We start from the raw sequence: 18,433 nt of genomic DNA on the forward strand, positions 1-18,433 counted from the left end.
GAGAGACAGGGGGGAAACAAAGAGGTATGGAAGTGGCTGAACTCAAGGGCCCTTCCTGGGGAAAGAGGCAGGGTGAGTGGGCCAGCCAAGGGGAAGTTGTCCAGGGAGGGGTGGGCCTGGTGGGCGTAACAGAGCCTGGGGAGGGTGTCCGAAGGCCTGAGGTCAAGCGGTACAGGATGGGACTAAATACAGAACGGTAGGAAATGCTGCCTATCCAAGTGGTCTGGGCTGGTCTCCTTACTTGGGCGGTACAGATGACTGCTTGTTTATAAGGTGACCAGACTTTGGAGAAGAAATTAAGAGCCAGGAAACCAAGAAAAATGACTATTAGACGTGTAGAAATTCAGTTTTGTTATAGCTTACTAGTTCTTGCTGGAGGTCATCCCAACTTGAACAAAACAGTTGCTACCTTTTCTAGCATTGAAACCAGAGGGTGTCTGCCAGTCCTTAATACTTCTGTTTCCATCCCCCCTCTTTCCTTTCCATTCTAATAATCACTAGGAATTTCCCTGATACGAATGCCCATTCATTCCTTTATTATCACTTAGAGACGAGGCGCTATCTTGCCAAGTGGAAAACCCATTCACAGGCTGAATGGGTCTAACTTTCTCGAATGAGAGTTTTCCGTGAGATTTTGAACTTCATTCTTCCTAAAATGGGATTTAATGTTTCCTTTTTTTTTCAATTGTAGTTTTATTAGATCTACAGTATTTTTTTTTTTCAGAGGGAGGTCCTGATGATTAATCCAGCAGAAGTTAGATGATTTATGCCGCCCCGCCCAGGCTACTTCTTTGATTAAAAGCATCTTTCAAAACCCTGCCTTAGGGACGTCCCTGGTGGCCCAGTGGTTAAGGCTCCATACTACCAGTGCAGGGGGCACAGGTTCATTTCCTGGTCGGGGAACTAAGATCCCACATGCTGTGGGATCAGAAAATTAAACCCCCCCAAACAACAAAACACCAACAATCCCTCCCACATACCGCCCCCCCCCCCCCAACCCTCCCCAGCACACACACCTCACCCAGCAGGTCTCCTACCTGGAGCCCAGCCTCTGTTCACATTCCTCCTATGTTAGTGACTTCATTAATCTGTGGGGTTCAGTGTTTGAACCCTTGACTAGGCTGTTTACTCACTGAAGACAGGAGTCATAGTTCCATTTCTTTTCTATTAGTATTTTGCTGCCGTGACCAACCTTCTCTCTCTTTCCAGCCTCTCTCACTCTGTCTAAGATGAAAGCAGTGGAGCAGATTTCCTAGAACAGACAGCTGATTCTGATGGGAGTAAGGGCTGGGGACTGAACCCCGACCCTGTCCCGAACAGGCCGTGCCTGCTGCCTCGGTTACTGGCCAGCGAGTGTTGAGCCTCTGCTTGCAGAATGTGCGTGGATTGCTGTGTTTCGTGACTGAGCTGCGTTGTTATTGCCTTCATTCTGAGTGGCATCAGAGCCAGATCCGCCTGGACTTACTGCAGGTTCCCCCCCAACCCCAGACCTGGCAAACGCACGGATCCCACCTTACTCAGATGTTATTCCTGACCTCTGCTTGGAAGGCCTGGCACACAGTGGGTCATCAGGGAGAGCTGAGTTGGTAATAGAAGGGAAAATAAAGATACCTTGCGTTTCTTCTGAGCTTGTTGCCCAGCTCTCTGGAGGGCCCTTCTGCTTTCTTTTAGCCGTGCTTAGAGCAGGGCCTGAGAGTGTGTGAGGAGAAGTGAGGTGCCAGCTCTCTGTGGGTCAACTGTGGGCTCTGGGGGCAGGAGTGGTACCTGAGGCTGAAGGAATCAGGAATATCTACTAGGCCCATAAGTCTAGCATAAATGTGGTTGATGTTGCAACTCGGAGGGCTCTGGGGGTGTGGTAGGTGGCCTGGTAAACGATAAGTGGACAGTGGAGGTTTGCCCTCCGTCCTGGAGATTCGAGAGAGGTGACCGTGTGGAAAACGGGTGGCTGTGTGCTCTGCCAGCGGGAGCAGCTGCCAGTCAGCTTCTTTGTCACCGTGTAGAAGTGTCATCCTAGAAAAATTCAGAATTTTTTTTTTTTTTAAAGCTATGTCTCCTAATTTTTGAATGTTGGCAACCGTGTCAACCACAGAGTCACGCCTGCTGGCTGGCCTCAGAGTGGGAGGGCCAGGCTGATGAATGCCAGTGGCCCCCAGGGGACACACGTTTGCCAGAGGGTCAGTTTGGGAGGGTGGAAGTCACCATCCAGATGGTGACATACCGTGATGGCCACGGAAATGGACTTGGCATTTGGGGCGGGTGGAGCAGATGCCAAAGGTTGGCATCAAGGAGATGTTAACGACAAAGGCCGAGTTCTTTGCCCACCAGAAAGTCTTCTGGTCCTTGTCTCCTTCCCTGCCCCGTGCCTCCAAGGGCTCCTCCCTGCCCCCTGGAGCCTCAGTCTGCCTTTTCCAGTCTGACCTTCAGGGCCTTCCTTGTGTGGTGTACCTGTAAATGTTGCTCCCGTGTCAGAGAGTGGCCTTGACCAACTGACACGCCCGTGGCGTCCCACTGGGCTCCTCCAGGCTTCCCGGACCGCAGCCGGGCGCTTCCAGGACACGCCCACGGTTTCTTCCCTCCTGGTTTCACTCATGCTGTCCCCTCTGCCGGAATGCTCGTCCCTCCAGTGTATGGGCGAGTCCACGGCCTTCCCCGCTCTGTAAACTGGGAATAAACCGGGTGTTTCCCTTAGCTACCACGGCGTGTGCTTTTCATCTGCACCCCTGTCCATGGATCGCGGATGTTCGAAGCTCTGTCTCCTGTGGTAGATGGTGCAGGCTTTGTGGGAGGGTCCCGGTCTCACTCGTCACTCTGTACCACCCTTGGCGCTTGGCTCAGGACAGCGGTCAACAGGAGTTTATTGAATTAGACGCTTCTCAGTGGGGAAATGGAGATTTCTTAAGAGGAAGCTGCTTCAGGTCTGCAGGGAGCAGAGGGTGGGATACTGCCTCGCGGGCTTTCTGGACTTCAGAGCAGGCCCTGCCTGCAGGACTGTTGGGTTTCGTTCCTTTTTCTCCCCCAAAGCTCTTCTTTAGGGGCGCTCTTAGTTCCCAAGCTCACAGGCGTCCAGGGTCCAGGCATGCAGTGGCAATCAGAGGGGCTCCCCTGGTGAAAGAAAAAGCACCCCACATTAATAGCCCTTCTTCACAGCTGTGCCGGCCTCGCGTCTTGGAGGCGGAGGTCTTTCCAGTTGCTCGGTTGTCTGCTCTCTCACTTTGCTGGAAGCACAGGGTCTTCCTGGTTTCTCTTTCCATTTTGTGCTGCTGACAGAGGCATGGATGCCACAAAATGTTGCTTTTATGGTGGATAAATAAGCTTGGAGGTGGGTGCTGGCCTGAGTGGTGGTGCTGGGAGCAGCCTGGGGACTCCTCTGTGCCCCCTCACACCACCTGTCATCCACCCTCAGCCCAAGGATGGGGACCTGGCACGCCCACATCCCCCAGGTCTTCGCAAAAAAGTGGAAATCTGGGCTTTTAATGGGAAAGCTCTTAATTGTTAGCTTTGTTTCAAAACATTGTGAACCAGACATCCATGGGCCTGATACAGCCACGAGCCCCTCCTGGTCTTTGTTTGGGATCCATGGCAGGGAGGGAAGTTAAAGCTTCATGTGAGGGCTCCTGAAAATAAAGGGTAGTTTGGAAGTGAATAAAAGCAGAGAAGATTTGCAATGATGGATGTGGGATTTCTTACTGTGTTCTGGTGCGTGTGGCAGAGGCTTGTCCCTGCGATGTGTGGGGCCTTTGAGCCCTGTGCTGGCGGTGGCCTTGCTGTGTCTGCCTCAGGTCCTGTGCTGGGAGCTGCCAGTGCTGCTGTGAGCACAGTGGATGCGTCCTGCCTCGTTGGCCACCGCTCTCTGTGCCTCGAGGGTGTGGGCTGCTGCTCATGGGTCAGGGGAGCCTCACACCTGTGTGCATTGCTTAGCCCCTGTGAACTCATGCAGACTGCTCCAATTACTTTTCCGTTTCCAGAGCCATGAACAATAACTTAATTTTTTTTTGAAAGGGAAAAATGTCAATGAGTGCGTGCACATGGTTGTATAAAATTCAGATTATACAGAAAGACCTAAAGAGGAAATTACTTTTTGCCCTTTCCTCTCTTCCTCTCCCAGTTATTTGAATTAAAAAAAAAACTGACTAGTTATGTGACCTCAGACAAATCCTCTAACTCCTCCAAACATAGTTTCCTTATATGTTATGGGATAGTAGTAAAACATGGGCTTCCCTGGTGGCTCAGACAGTAAAGAATCTGTCTGCAATGCAGGAGACCCTGGCTTGATCCCTGGGTTAGGAAGATCCCCTGGAGAAGGGAATGGCTACCCACTCCAGTATTCTTGCCTGGGGAATCCCAAGGACAGAGGAGCCTGGTAGGTCGATGGGATCACAAAGAGTCAGACAAAAACCTAGCTTATAGTATTATTATTTTTCCTTGAGCGTGGATTAAATGAGATGATGTGAAATCCCCCAAATCCTAAGCACACAGATTATTTTTTTTTTCTTGTGTTGAGGATTTCTTTGGCAATCTCATTTGTAATTACCACATGTTTGTCTTTGATAAACACACATGTTCAGCTGCATAAGAGAAATAATAAAAATGTTAAAGCTGAGCAGTACCATTTTCAACTTGAAATCCTGTTCCTCCTCTCTTCCCATGAAGGAATCTTAACATTGCTTTCATACCCTTGCATCCTGAAACTCCTGAAGACCTCTGATGACTGGCTGTCAGTAAGACCAGAGGACATTTTTCTCTTAATTAGAACAGGACGTGGGATCTTGATTGTATGTTCCTTGCAGCCAGAAGGTAAATCGTGTGGAGCCATAGAAGGCGCCCAGGCCCTGGTGTCGGAAGACCTGGGTCAACTCCCGGACTCCTCTGACCTCTCTGAGCTCTTCCCATCAGTTAGACGAGGAGTCCCGCCACCTACGGGGCTGCCGAAGCCTGCGGAAGCCTTGGTGGATCTGAAAGCGTGATGTGAATGATTACCCACTGCTGGGCTGAAGTGTTTCCCGCAGGCATATGGGAAGCGCCCCTAGTGTAGCAGATGCCGTGGGTTCAAAGACGTCATAGAAGCGGTCCAGCCTGAGTCTGGCCCAACACGCTGGTGGGGCGCAGTCGGACAACCCACTCCAGTATTCCTGGAAGATCCCATGGACGGAGGAGCCTGGTGGGCTACAGTCCGTGGGGTCGCAAGAGTCGGACACCGCCACCATATATGTGCAGATGTGGCCTGCAGGGCGTGCAGGATTGGAAACACGCGCCTCTTCTCCCTTGTCGGTGTCTTTGTGCCTCTCACAGTGTGGTTATCCTGCCTTGCCAGTGTGCTTCCAGGGATTTAAAAATATATTTTCCATGCAGTGTGGCTCCTTCACGCAGACCATCTGCCTGTCCCTTCATCTGTCCAGCGCTGGAGCGCAGGGACTGCCTTGGTTGGCACATTTCGAGGGTTATTATGCTCATGGTTGGTCCTATCCCCACACCCCGGTGACTTTTGTACCTAGCCCTGTGTTAGAGGGAGCATCCCCATGGCTCTATCATGGCGTTGTCATGAGGATGAGCACCCAGCCAGGTGCCCGGCGCTTGGTCAGGGCTCGGTGAGTGACCACTGCTGCGTCCAGCTGGTCAGAGCAGGCCAGGCGGCAGAGAGTGACTCGGTTCCCCCAGCACCTCTTCCTGCCCCCTGCCAGGATGTTCCCCTGACTTGGTTCCTTTTTTTGGGGTGAGATTCTTGTCCCTCAGCTCTGGATTTCCATGGGCCATCAGTTTCAAAACACGATGAGAAATAAAACACAGAAGGGGGAAGGGAGAGAAGGGAAGCCAAGCAGCCCAACCGAACTGGCCGCTGAGCACCTCCACGAGACTCCTTGGCTGGGCTTCAAGTGCGTCTTAAAAACTTGAAGTTAAGCCCCAGATACGATTTTGTTTTCTGACCCTTTCTTTGTCTACCTTGGCTTCTAATTAGTTAACCAGTTAATGGATTCATTCAGCACACGCCCCGTATTCAGTACCTGCTCTGTGTCAAACCCCGTTTCTGTCCTGGGGATACTGACATGCCCAGAACAGACCACGCCCCTCCCTCATGGAGCTTCCGTCTGCTGGGGAAGACAGGTGGATTTCAGGCTGAGAAGTAAGATAGGGTGATGGGAGGCAGGTACTGTTTTACATATGGCAGCTGGGGCAAGCCTCCACAAGGGGGTTCAGGAAACAGCGAGTACAGATGCTTTGAGGAAAGACGGATTGGCTTGTTTGTGGAACAGCAAGGAGCCAGCTCTTGGGGAGTGGAATGAACCAGGAAGGGGGTGTGGGTTTTCGACTTTTGAGCTTGAGATACTTTTCAACATGAATGTGGAGGTTGAGTAAGGTGTTGGTAGCAGGTTCCTGGAGTTCAGAGGAGCCACGGAGTCTGGGACTGGATCGCGTGAGATTGGTCGCACTGGCCAGGTGGTGCACACGTCCTGTTTTGGTGGATCTTCAAGAGATACAGGTGCCTGTCTGCGTCATTCATTGGCCATGGATTTGCATCTGGACAGAGTGACCAAGGACCAGTCCCTGTGTTGCTCCCCATCTGGTGTGGAAATCCCTCAGAAGGATGAGACGAGTACAGTGGAGAAGTCACTGATGAGTCTGTCCTTGAGGTCTGGCCTCGATAACTGTCTGGTGGGTGACCACTGATGGTGGTGGCCCCACTGGGATTGCTCAGCAGAACAAGAGCATTTGACCTGTACTAGCCAGCTGAGTTTTCAACAAGTGCATTCTTTATTACTAGCCTTCTCTCCAAGGTGAATAGGCCATGTACCAAGCAGGGACTCGGCAGGATTTCCAAGCGTGAACTCTGAAGTGCTGACAGTTAACAGCTGCCAAGTGGCAACAGCTGCCAGTTGTCAGGCCCTTCTTGCTTGGTCAGAAAGCAGCACCCAGACTTGGCGTGGGACTCCCCTTTTCTCCTCCAGTCTGTCCTGTCCTCGTGCTAGACTGGTGTGGACCTTCCTGCTGGCCATTCCCTCAAGGTGGCATGTGAGAAGGATGTGATCTGTTGGGAAGAACTTGGCTGCACAGGCAAAGACTTGAGCTAGAAAAAGAACAAAGGGTCATTCATTTGATGCTTCCCATTAACCAGTTTTTTTTTTTTTTTTTCTTAAAGGAAACCTTCAAGAAAGGGAGATTCCCAGGCCATCTTTAGAATTTAGGCCCTGATTTCACATCATAGAATTGTTTCTCTTGGGGGAGGTTCAATGAAAGACTTAAAGAACTTAGTGGATATGAAGACATACTGTAGATGTTAGGAACTGCTGCTGTTGCCTTAAAGGATACCCCTTTCCCCAGATCCCTGTTGATTCATCTTATTTATACAACAAATCCGTAGACTAGAGCCTGGCACATATGTATACACTGTGTAAATGCTGTGCATATATTAACTCATTTACCCTAGATACCAGTTGGGAGGTAGGTGCTATTATTTCATCTGTTTTACAGATGAGGAAATAGACACAGAGGTTAAATAAGGTCACCCAACTAGCAAGTGATAGAGCTCAGACATGAACCAGAGGAGCCTGGCTGTGGCTCCAGGCTTTTCACCTTATTGGCTTTTCCGCAAATCTTTAGTAAAGAATAACGACAATGGCCATATCCATAACTGTTGCTCTTTTATACTGTCATGGTGTGGTATATTTCAGAGGCTAAGACTCTTCATCCCCGCATCGTCTTCAAAGCCCATTTTTCAGAGAAGGAAACAAAAGGCTCCGGGTCGTTAGATAACCACTCCGAGTCTAAGGAATGGCGCCAGGATGCCAACTGTGGTCTGTCTGGCTTCCGAATCCTGCTTTTTCCTCAGCACAATGACTGTCCTGCCCTCTGCACATAATACTGTCCTGCCCTGGGTGACTCATGGTCCCCAGTCACCACCTTTCAGACTTTTGTGGCCCACGGCACCAGTCGGGCTGCAGGACGGGACAGTGGCCCGTGTTTCTCCAGGCCTGGCTCCTAGGCCACGTGAACACCCGCCTGCCCCCCGCGCCCCCCCCCACCCCCCCGCCAGCCCCCATCTCCAGGGAGGCTGGTGAAGTCGGAGCTTGGACTTGAAAGCTGTTAATCCAGCTGGGCCCCCTCCATATCCTCTGCTCTGTTTTATTAAGCTCAGGGTTTTCCTAAAGCACCCCAGATCTCCTTTTCCTGTGTGAAGAGATTAGGCCAACACGCACACACCCGGTGTGTGCAAGATTAGGCATCACACCCAGTGTGATATGCAAGTATCTAGTTTCTGGTCAGCACTGGGATGAGCAGTTTCTCTTGACGTGCCCGGCCCTGGAGAAGCCTTGGGAGGGTGGGGACCATCTGTGCTGTCCTGTAAAGGAAATTGTGGTTTCTTTCTTTCCTTTTTTTTTTTTTTCTTCTTTTTTTCATTTATGGGAAAGGGAGACTTCTGTCTCAATTGAGTCTTTGTGGCATTGCATTTCAGAGAGTCACAGAAAATGTTCTATGTAAATGACTACGAGCCCTGATGAGGGCCTCAATGGATGCCATTGTGTCATATTGCTATTATTGGCGATTGCAGGATTCTAAATGATATTCTCATCAGGCTGAAAAAGTTCAGTGTTAGCAGCGAAACTCGGGGTTAATTATACTGCTCTGAATTAGAGCATAGAATTAAGTTTCGAGGAGAGCTGGGCTCTTAATCTCTCTCCTCCCCTACCCCCACCCTCTGTCTCTTCAGGGTTGCTGTTGGAGTTTTGATCACAGTATTGTTTAACCCGTGTTCCAAATTTGTACTTACTGGCATTTTGCTCTGCATGAGTGAGTACCCTTTCTGGTGTTGGGAAACACAGGACCAATTTATAGGACGGTTGGAGAGGGGGAGAAGGGGTCAGCTTCCTAGCGCGTCCTTAGTCCCTCTCTGCCTAAGAAAGACCGAAGTGTTAGGGGGCGTGCGGGACCCCCTGGAGAGGCTCCTTTAATTTAGCTCTTGTCTCTCCTGCCTTGGAATTATTGGCTGCTCTGATACCGACTCACCTCTTTGAAGAAATGACACACTGACCTACATCTCAGCTGAAACAGATAGAAGCCTCTTCTCTCTGTTCTGCCCCTTCTTGGCATTCCCTGGGCGACCCGCAAGGGAGGCCTGCGAGGCAGGCCCTCTTGGGTTTCTTGCCCTCTTGGGTTTCTTGCCCTCGACTTCTCTCTTGCCTGTTTGAATTGCAGAGCTTGGCTCTTCTTTGACTCGTTGCTGATTGTAAACTTCCTGCATTCCTTCTGCTCCCTGCTTTTCTCTATAAATTTCATGTTGCCTGCATCTCTTCTGAACCTACATCCCCGTTCTCTTTACTATGTTACATGGGCTATGAATGTAACTGTGACGTTAAAAAAAAACTTAGAAAAATGTTTTTTTGTAGCAGTAGCCTCTTAGTTTATTGTCTATATGTATCATTATTTAACCACTTCATCACTTTTCAAAAAATTAATTTTTATTGGAGTATAGTTGCTTTACCGTGGTGGTAGTTTCTGAACCAGCTATACTTACACAGATAGCTCCTCTGTTTTGGACTTCCTTCTATTTAGGTCACCTCGGAGCACAGAGTCGAGTTCCTAGAGCTGTACAGAAGGTTCTCGTTAGCTATTCACCGCTTTAGGTTTCTTTGTTTTTATTTTGGCTGCCCAGCTTGTGGGATCTTAATTCCCTGACCGGGGCTCGAACCCATGCCCATGGTGGTGAAAGCACCCAGTTCTGACCACTGGCTCCCCAGGAACTCCCCACCACATCACCGCTTTTGGATGTTTAGGGTGACTCTTCTCTTTCTTTCTTTTGCTTTTGTCAGTCGTACTATATTGGCAACTCGCCTAGGACCAATTCCTAGAAATGAGCCTACCGAGAGTACGAACAGAAAAGAAGAGAAAGCATTTATAAACCCAGATCCGTCTGCCTCCAAACCTGGTGCTCCTTCTGCCGATCTTGGTTCTCTTCGACCTGCCAGGAGATCCAGAGCCCGCCCAGAGGGGCCAGGCACACGCTGCTGTCCCTGGGGGCCCCACTTCTCACGTGGACGGGTCACAGGCACTGAGCTCTGGAATTCTTTCTCTCTCTCTTATTTTTGGAGTTTGACGGCGGTGAATGGTTCTCTGGGACAGCACCGGCTCCTGTCCTGCACAGCAGGTACCGACAGCACACGTAAGAATACCACATCATTAACACGTGGCCCTTGAAAGAGTAAAAGATAGGTTTTTTTTTTTTTTTTTTTAATGGCCATGCTTCACAGCAAGTGGAATCTTACTTCCATGACCACACCTTGATCGGCAGGACCACGACCCTCTGCACTGGGAGCGAGGAGTCCTAACCATTGCACTATCAGGGATTGCCATATCGAATGTAATTTATTCCTCCCAGTGCAGACCCCTTGCAGAGTGTCCCAGCCCTATTTGGAAACATTAGTTCGCAGTTTTCTCAGTCGGTGTGGTAACATATTTTCTATATTTATAGTATGTAAAACAGACGTTCTGAAGCACAGCCCTGACTGAAATGACTGTCTTTCCCACGCTGTGCATCCTCTCAGGACCTAGAGAGAGTATGAGGGGGGGAAAAGGGGTCCTTTGGTCAAACAAGCTGGGGAAGAGCTCTGTTCTCAAGCGAGCCCTGGGGGACTTCCCTGGTGGTCCAGTGGTTAGGACTTTGCCTTCGAATATAAGGAGTTGTGGGTTCGATCCCTGGTTGGGGAGCGAAGATCCCACATGTCTCGTGGCCAAAAAATCAAAACATGAAACAGAAACAGCATTGTAACAAATTCAAAAGACTTTAAAGATGGTCCACATCAAAAAAAAAATCTTAGAAAAGAAAGAGATTCCTGAAGGAGTCTCTTGGAGACTCTTGGAGCTCAGCTACGCTGCGATCAGGAAGCCTGTTTAGTTCCGTGGAAGCCACTTTGTTCCCCTGGACACCTGTTGATATCTTGTGGCAGAAGCAGCATGTGAAACAACGCTGAGCCAGGGATAAAGTCCAGGCTCCTAGCGTTTCACCTTTTCGCTTCCCATCGCTTTCACTTCCCATCCTTTCTGGCCCCTGTGCATCTACAGACACCATTGTCTCCGCCGTCTGTACCCTTTCCCTTATCTAAACACAGCCAAGTTCAACCATATCTTCACATGGTCAGATTCAACCCCATTTGCAAGACTCAGTTCAGAGCCTCCTTTTTTTCGCTTTATCCTTAGACATTCTCTGTACACTTTGCCTCTGGGCCCCTGCATCCTTATAGCTCGCTATGCTTTGTACCCGCTGTGTGTCATGACATCCCAGCCGGTACTCCATTTATTTGTGTCCACGTCTTTTTAACTGATGCGTCTCCTTGAAGATAAGACCGGTCTTCCTGTCATGGCTTCAGTGGGACAGTCACATTGTCTTGCCTGTAGTAAGCTCTCAGTAAATGCTGAGCAGATGTTCGTCGTGTTGGTTAATGCTTCCACGGAGGGGGCGCCTGTCAGGGGTGGTCACAGTGGAAATGTCCCACAGCAATGTCTGTGCTGACCTCAAAAAACCGGTCACCGAATGAGACGCAGAATCTGCCTTCTCCATTCAGCATTGCTGAGGAGGACAGCTTCTTTTTTTTAAAAAAATTTTTTATTGTGGTGAAGATCATATAATATAAAACATACTATTTTAACTAATTTAACTGTACCTTTCAGTGGCACCAAGTACATTCACCTTGTGCTGCTCTCATCACCATCTCTCTCTGGCATTTTTTACTTTCCTGAACTGAAACTCTGTCCCCATTAAATACTACCCAGGCCCAGGGATGGAACCCGGCTCTCCCGTCTAGCAGGCAGATTCTTGACCATCTGAGCCACCAGGGAAGCCCCCTTCACTCCCACTCCCCCCACCCCCAGCCCCTGTGGCATCTATCAATGTACTTTCTTCTTTTTTTTTTAAATAATTTTATTTATTTATTTTTGGCCGTGCTGGGTCTCTGTTGCTATGTGGGCTTTTTCTAGTTGCGGCGGGCGGGGACTACTCCCTGGTTGCCGTGTGCGGTCTTCTCACTGCGGTGGCTTCTCTTGCGGTGGAGCACCGGCCGCAGGGCATGCGGGCTTCAGTAGCTGCAGGGTGCAGACTCGTAGTTGTGGTGCCGGGCTCTAGAGCGCAGGCTCAATGGTTGCGGAGCGTGAGTTTAGTTGCTCTGCGGAATGTGGGATCTTCCTGGACAGGGATCGAGCCTGTGTCCCCTGCATTGGCAGGCAGATTCTTTACCACTGAACCACCAGGGAAGCCCTACCAGTGTACTTTCTGACTCTACGAATTTGACTATTCTAGGTATCTCACACAAGTGGAATCGAACAGTATTTGTTTGCACCTACTGAATATTGGAATGCATGTTTCACGTTAACTTAATGTATGTCCTGCAGATTATATCTTCCCCCCACCCTGTGCTATAGAGTAGGTTCTCATTAGTTACACATTTTTACATAGCTGTGTGTATATGTCAATCCCAATCTCCCAGTTTATCCCCCACCTCCTGCTTCTGTTCCTTTTGCACAGCCTTGCTTCTGATTTTTTTTCCCCTGATCAGTTACAATGAAGGTTTCATTTCTAAGACTACTGGTAAATGATCTTCACCTTCTTGAGCAGCACCTAAAGCATAAAGTCGTTAGCACCTAGTTATCTCTATAATCCTTCTACCTAGTGAGTTAGGTAGGGTTACTCAGCTAGTGTTGAAAACTGTACCCCAGAGAGGTTAAAAAATGGGCTCAGGCATGGTCATATGGTAAATGGCAGTGCTGGGAATTAAACTCAGGTGTGACTCCAGAGTGCTTAATACCACATAACTCTATTGCCTTTCACCAGATGCAACAAATACTGTGGTGTGTGATTTATAGATTTATTGAATCGCTCTGGAGCCCTCCCTCCCCTTCCTCTTTTGAATAACACCATTTCTTCTCTCCTGGGCACCATATCTGTGGCTTTAAATGTGGCTAATTTACTCAGTTTTACACAGTTTCTTAATTCTACTTATTCCCTCACCCTTCTTCTTTGTGAAGCTTTATCGAGAAACCAGCTGATGGGAGGATAAAGGGCTCCTAGTGTCCAGTTTGACATTAATAGTTGACTGTCTCCCCCGATCTGCCCTTTGCCTTCTCTTGGCATCACCAAAACATTCTAACCTCATGCCTCTCCAGATTCTAAGTCTGAGACCTGTTTTCTTTGGATACGGACTGCCCGTAGGTGTTGATTCTTTTGGAAGCTCCCAGATAGCATATGCGTGCACGCTAAGTAGCTTCAGTCGTGCTGACTCTTTGCAGCCCTGTGGACTGTAGCCCAGCAGCCTCCTTTGTGCATGGGATTCTCCAGGCAAGAATACTGGAGTGGGCCTTGCTAAACAACCCAGCGCCAGGAACTGTCACCAGCTCCCTGAGAGGTGTGTGTGCATGTGCACGTGTGTGTGTGCAGGAGCACACACACCTAGTGAGATGTAAACATTTACAAGGAATAAAGGACGTTCTTTCCCCAGAGCTGAAACCTGGAGAGTCTCCAATGTATACAGCGTTGACCGTGATTCCATATGTTTTGTTCATCTCTATGTTTTTGCAGCCTCCACAAATTTATTTTCCACGCTGCTGCCACCAGCAGGAGAGCGTTTCCACGATGCAGATCTGACAATCTGACCATGTCTTTCCATGGTTAAAATCTTTCTTTGCCCCCCGCCCCGCCCCCACCCCCCCTGCTCCCCCCCCCCGCCCCCCCCCCCCCCCCCCCACACACACACATGGAGCCCTCAGGGTGATTGGCCTGTTGGTTGCTCACTTTCCAGCCTCTTTTATATGCTTCCTGTAAGTTTGCTCCAGCTGGGATGTATTCCAGGTTGTTTCTGAGTGTATGCGGTTCTCTCTTCTCTAGGCATTCCTGGCTGGCTGAGCCTTCTGTACCTGTCACTCGTCTCCCCCTGGCTAATTCCTATTGGCCACTTCCGGAAATCTATGCCCAATCAGATCCATCCCGGGTCCGCCCTTCTGTTGCGTCACTGGGCTCACTGGGCTCTGTTCCGGTTCGCTTCCTCCACTCAAATGGACCATTCACACCTTGCCTTCTTCATCTCTGTACCTGGCACACAGTCGGAGCTCAGTAACGGTTGAATGGAGAATTAGTCACAAGACTTTATTTCCTGTGAAAATGCAGAGAGGTGGGAAAATCTGAGCGTTCTTGTTCCTTGCGCATTCCCAGATTTGCTTGATAGTACACTCTGCTGGTTATCCAGTGTGCGCTTTCCCAGCGCTTTGGTTACCCTTGCTGTACCCACGTATATAGTGTTCCTACTGACCCCATCACACACGTGCAGAAGCAGGGGCTCCGTTTCTCAGATGAGAAGTCAGTAGACCATGGCTTCTCAGCATTTCAAGGCACTTTCTGCCTTTAAAGCTGAAGGGCCTCACCACCGAGGCTCAGGGAAATGGTGACAATATTGTGACCATATTTGAAACAGAATCTTGGGTGCTTGGACCCTGAGAGAAGTTGCCAGTTGCCAATCCCTCTGAATGTAAAGGGAGAAAGGGGGATTTTCTTTCTCCAATAATTTGCATTTACATGAAGGCCAAATTGGAGTTGTTTATTGACTCAATAAATACACTGTATCTTTGAATAATTCAGAATCTGATGGGCCTATTAGCCTGAGTTCCCCTTTTGTGAGCGACAGAGGCTGCTGGATGCCACATTGCAGAGCTGGGGGGTTATCTTATAAGGGGTCTCTTCAGTCTGGGTCATATGCATTTTTATTTGCTCAGTAGGACGTGACGGAGGCTCTGAATAGTCAGAGAAAGCATCTCTCTTGTGCTTTTTCTCATGAATAGAACACTCTGTGTCCTGAGCTGTTGCTCCACTGGGGCCAGCACATGGTGTATTTTCCTTATGTTTGAACCAATACACTTTTCCATTTTGGGGCAATCCAGGTAAATTCTGGTGCTCCTGGGTGGCAAGGAAAGCATTTCTTTTCTTTTGTGTTTTTCCCTCCTGTCTTGTTGTTTGAAAAATAGATTTTGAGTTGCATGACTAATCAGCATATTTATTAGAAATTAATGTTCTGCCAGTGATCGGAAATTCCTTCCTCTCTTCCATACTCTCAAATCAGAACAGTGCTGGGGTGGGGCTGGAACTCGGCGGGGGGTATGGGGGGTATTCAGATCCAGAGGACAGCAGTTCAGAACATTGGAGACATTTGCAAGAATAAGTCTATGGCCTTGGGCTCTGATTCTTTTATATGTGTGTGTGTGTGTGTGTGTGTGTGTGTGTGATGGGGGTAGGGTGAGAAAGAGAGGAAGATTGATTGGGAGGAGACTGTTGCACTGAGTAGAACAAGACTTCCTGAAACATGGGACCCAAAGAGACATCATAGTAACCATGTTTCCCAGCCCTTGTGTCAGGCTCAAGTTCTGGTAGAAGTTTTTCTTATGTCTTGTGAATTTGTTAACGTGAAAAGTCTTCTATAACTGTGGACATGTGGCTGGTAGACTGCTTTATGGAAAAGAATAAACCCCTACAGGGTGGGTCCTGACCTGTGAGCTGGTCTTCAGTCTTTGACTAGTTCCCTTTTGGGTGGAACCTTCTCTGCCAGCCTGATAGTCATAAGCGGCGGCACGTTTAGTCTGAGGTCTTTTTCTTTTCCAGGAAAAACAGAACCACACCCATCTGACCAGGAAGACCTGGGCTGAGCCCCAGGAAGACCGCCTCTCTGGCTGGAGGGCTGTGGGAACTGAGGCAGACACGTACAGGAAAAAATAACAGTTTCTCATCTTTAGAAAAAAGTTCAGTGCTCACTTGACTAGAACAAGTGCCACCTGTATGACACCGTGGAAGGTCAAAGCAGAATAGGGAAGGAAATGGTTGAATAATTCGGTTTTTTTTTTCCTTTCTTGAGGTCTTCCCCCCCGCACTCCTTTCCTCCCCGTCTAGAGGGCTGTTTCACAATTGGCAGAGTCCAGTGGATCTTGAGATTATGGGGGTGGGGTCTGGGAGGGGGCTCAGCCATGGCTGAGTCCCAGCTGCGGTTCAGAGTGCTGCTTTGTGCCAGCCCATGCTTCATCCTCAGAATCCTCCTCTGAGCTGAGAAAGTGGGGGCTTAGAGGGTGGGTCCCAGGGTCTCATGGCTGGTATGTGGCTTTCAGATCTGTGCTGGGGTTGGGGTGGGGGTGGCAGGAGAAGCCCCAGACATTCAGAAGGGCATTTGTGCAGCTCCTCTCCCATCTCTCAGAAAGGACGCTCATCACCTCACCTGCTTCGATGCTCTGGAAGGTTCCAGAACCAAGAGATCTGTCTGCTCAGGGGGGCTCCCTGGAGCTTGGCTGCTGTCCTCCTCCACGGGGGACTGGCCATGCAGGAAAGGCAGAGAAATCCGGTGTGCTGGGCTGCGGGAGGCACGGGCCTTGGTGCACACAGCTTTCTTGGGGACGGGGTGGTCCACACTTGTGCTTTTCACTTGTGCTTGTTTTGAGACACGCACGCTTCTTGCTTGAGTGGGGCTGAACTGGCTCCTCGCCCAGCTGGACTTGGGTTGACTTCCTCAGTGGATCCCACCTGGGGGTGTGCTTTCCAGTGTGGGCTGTGGTTCACAGCTGCTCTGCCGTCAGGCATGATGGCCACTGGGACCCTCAGAGGAACTGGGTGGCCCAGGGGCCAGGCTGGGGCGGGATGGTTGCCTGTCATCTTCAGCCTATGCTCAGAGATCTCCCAAACCAGCTGGCTTGCTAGTGATGCTGGACAGAGGAGTAACTCATTTGAGTAAGGCTTTCATGCGCTTCGGTGGGGTTTCAGTATGCGCTACAGGAACCCGTGAGATGAAGAGGTCGGGTGAGGTGGCTTTCTGCCCACTTCAGACATGAGGACGTGGAGACTTGTTAAAGACCATACAGAAGTTGGAACTCAGCTGCTTTCCTAAGGCTGGGGTTCCTTCCACTACCCTGTCTGAACCAGAGAGAGGACACACGCCAGGTCAGGCCTTCAGTTACCAGAGCTACACTGGAGGAGGTGGCCAGATGGGCTTGACAGTGCCCTGAGACAGTGGGAGCCATCGCTGCTGTGTCCCCAGCCCCTGACAGAGCCTGGCTGACGCGGGTTCTCAGTGTGGTGTTGCTGGGGCCTCGGAGGAGTTCCTAAGCCCTGGGGGAATGACGCTGATGGAGTGATGCTGATTACTCTGCACCTTTCAGATTGTTTCTCTTCCCTCTGTGACCCCCAGATTCTTTCCTGCCCGCTTGTTTCCTCCTTCTTGGGATAGCACCTCTTACCCCCGCAGTGGGATGGTCTCTGAGCAGCACCTTTGAGATTCCCATCCAGCTTTTCCTTTCCCCCACAAATTTTGGGACTTGGGACTGGGAGAGAGAACTTTCAAGCCCAGTGCACGAGCTTGAGGGGGCTTCCCAGGTGATGCTAGTGGTAGAGAACCCGCCTGCAAGTGCAGGAGATGCAAGAGACTTGGGTTGGGAAGATCCTCTGGAGGAGGGCACAGCAACCCGCTCCAGTATTCTTGCCTGGAGAATCCCATGGACAGAGGAGCTTGGCGGGCTACAGTCCATAGGATTTCATAGAGTCAGACACAACTGAAATGACTTAGAGGGCACGCATGAACTTGAGGTCTGGATTTTGTGGCTGGCTTCTGATGCTTATAGACCCCTTTGACCTGGGAGGGTGTCCTTGTAACTTTTTTATTTTATCAGCTTAGGAGAGTGGGTTCCAGGTAAGTTTGGGGAGCTGCCTGGGGCTTCCCACTGAGCAGCGAGAGAGCTGGGCGTGAACTTGAACTTTCACTGCAGTGCTTTCTCTGCGCTAGACTCTTTTGTCCCAGACCCCAGTGAGTGATCTTCAACGTCTTTTACGATTTAAGTCTCTCTGGTTTCTGCTGCTTGGGGCTGAGCAGGGGAACTTCTGTTTAGGGCAGAAGGATGGTGGGATGTCTCTAGGTAAGATCTCGAGGCCACTGGTGCAAGACTCTTGCGGCTCTCAGGTATTTTTCTATTGAGAGTTTGGTTTTCTTCCCTCCCCTTCACCTCTCTTTTCTCCACCCACCTTGTGTTTTGAGCCCCTTGTGGCTTTCCTGGGGTGGAGACAGGTAGAGGCGAGCAGGTGGAATATTTGCGTGTGGAGCTGATCCCCAGACCCCTTGCGTGGGTGTGGCTGGTGGTGGTCCAGCTGGCTTGGCCTCTTTTCTGAGTCTGCAGGCTGTGGCCCACCCACCCGCCTCTCCCTGGAGGGCCCAGGGGCCGGCCACCTGGTGCTCACAAGGGCGGCTGTGCATATGTTCTTGTGGCCGAGGAGAGAGGGAGAGTGCCGCCTGATCACGTGCGTACACGTGACCGTTTTACAGCCTCGTTCTGTTTGTGATCTCGTGTGCACTGAAGGCGGGGTAGATTGCCACTTACTGGCACCTGTATGGAGGCCCTGCCCTGGGCACTTTCCCATCCATGAGCTCATTTAATCCTCACC

General features: G+C 50.2%; 1 protein-coding gene and 1 long non-coding RNA gene across 2 annotated transcripts in view; one reads left to right on the plus strand and one right to left on the minus strand.

Moving 5' to 3' along the window:
- The window catches only part of PTPRJ (protein tyrosine phosphatase receptor type J), a 178,964-nt gene that overhangs the window by 37,683 nt on the left and 122,848 nt on the right, over positions 1-18,433 (plus strand). The gene's annotated exons all lie outside the window — the stretch shown is intronic.
- Positions 6,106-14,149, minus strand: LOC139187386 (uncharacterized). The gene is made up of 4 exons (XR_011570957.1): positions 13,769-14,149; positions 9,914-10,180; positions 9,506-9,576; positions 6,106-7,060 (listed from the first exon to the last, which is right to left on the minus strand). It is a non-coding gene; the product is annotated as an uncharacterized lncRNA (long non-coding RNA).

Source organism: Bos indicus, chromosome 15, assembly GCF_029378745.1.
Source record: "Bos indicus isolate NIAB-ARS_2022 breed Sahiwal x Tharparkar chromosome 15, NIAB-ARS_B.indTharparkar_mat_pri_1.0, whole genome shotgun sequence".
In the NCBI taxonomy this organism is placed as follows: Eukaryota; Metazoa; Chordata; class Mammalia; order Artiodactyla; family Bovidae; genus Bos; species Bos indicus.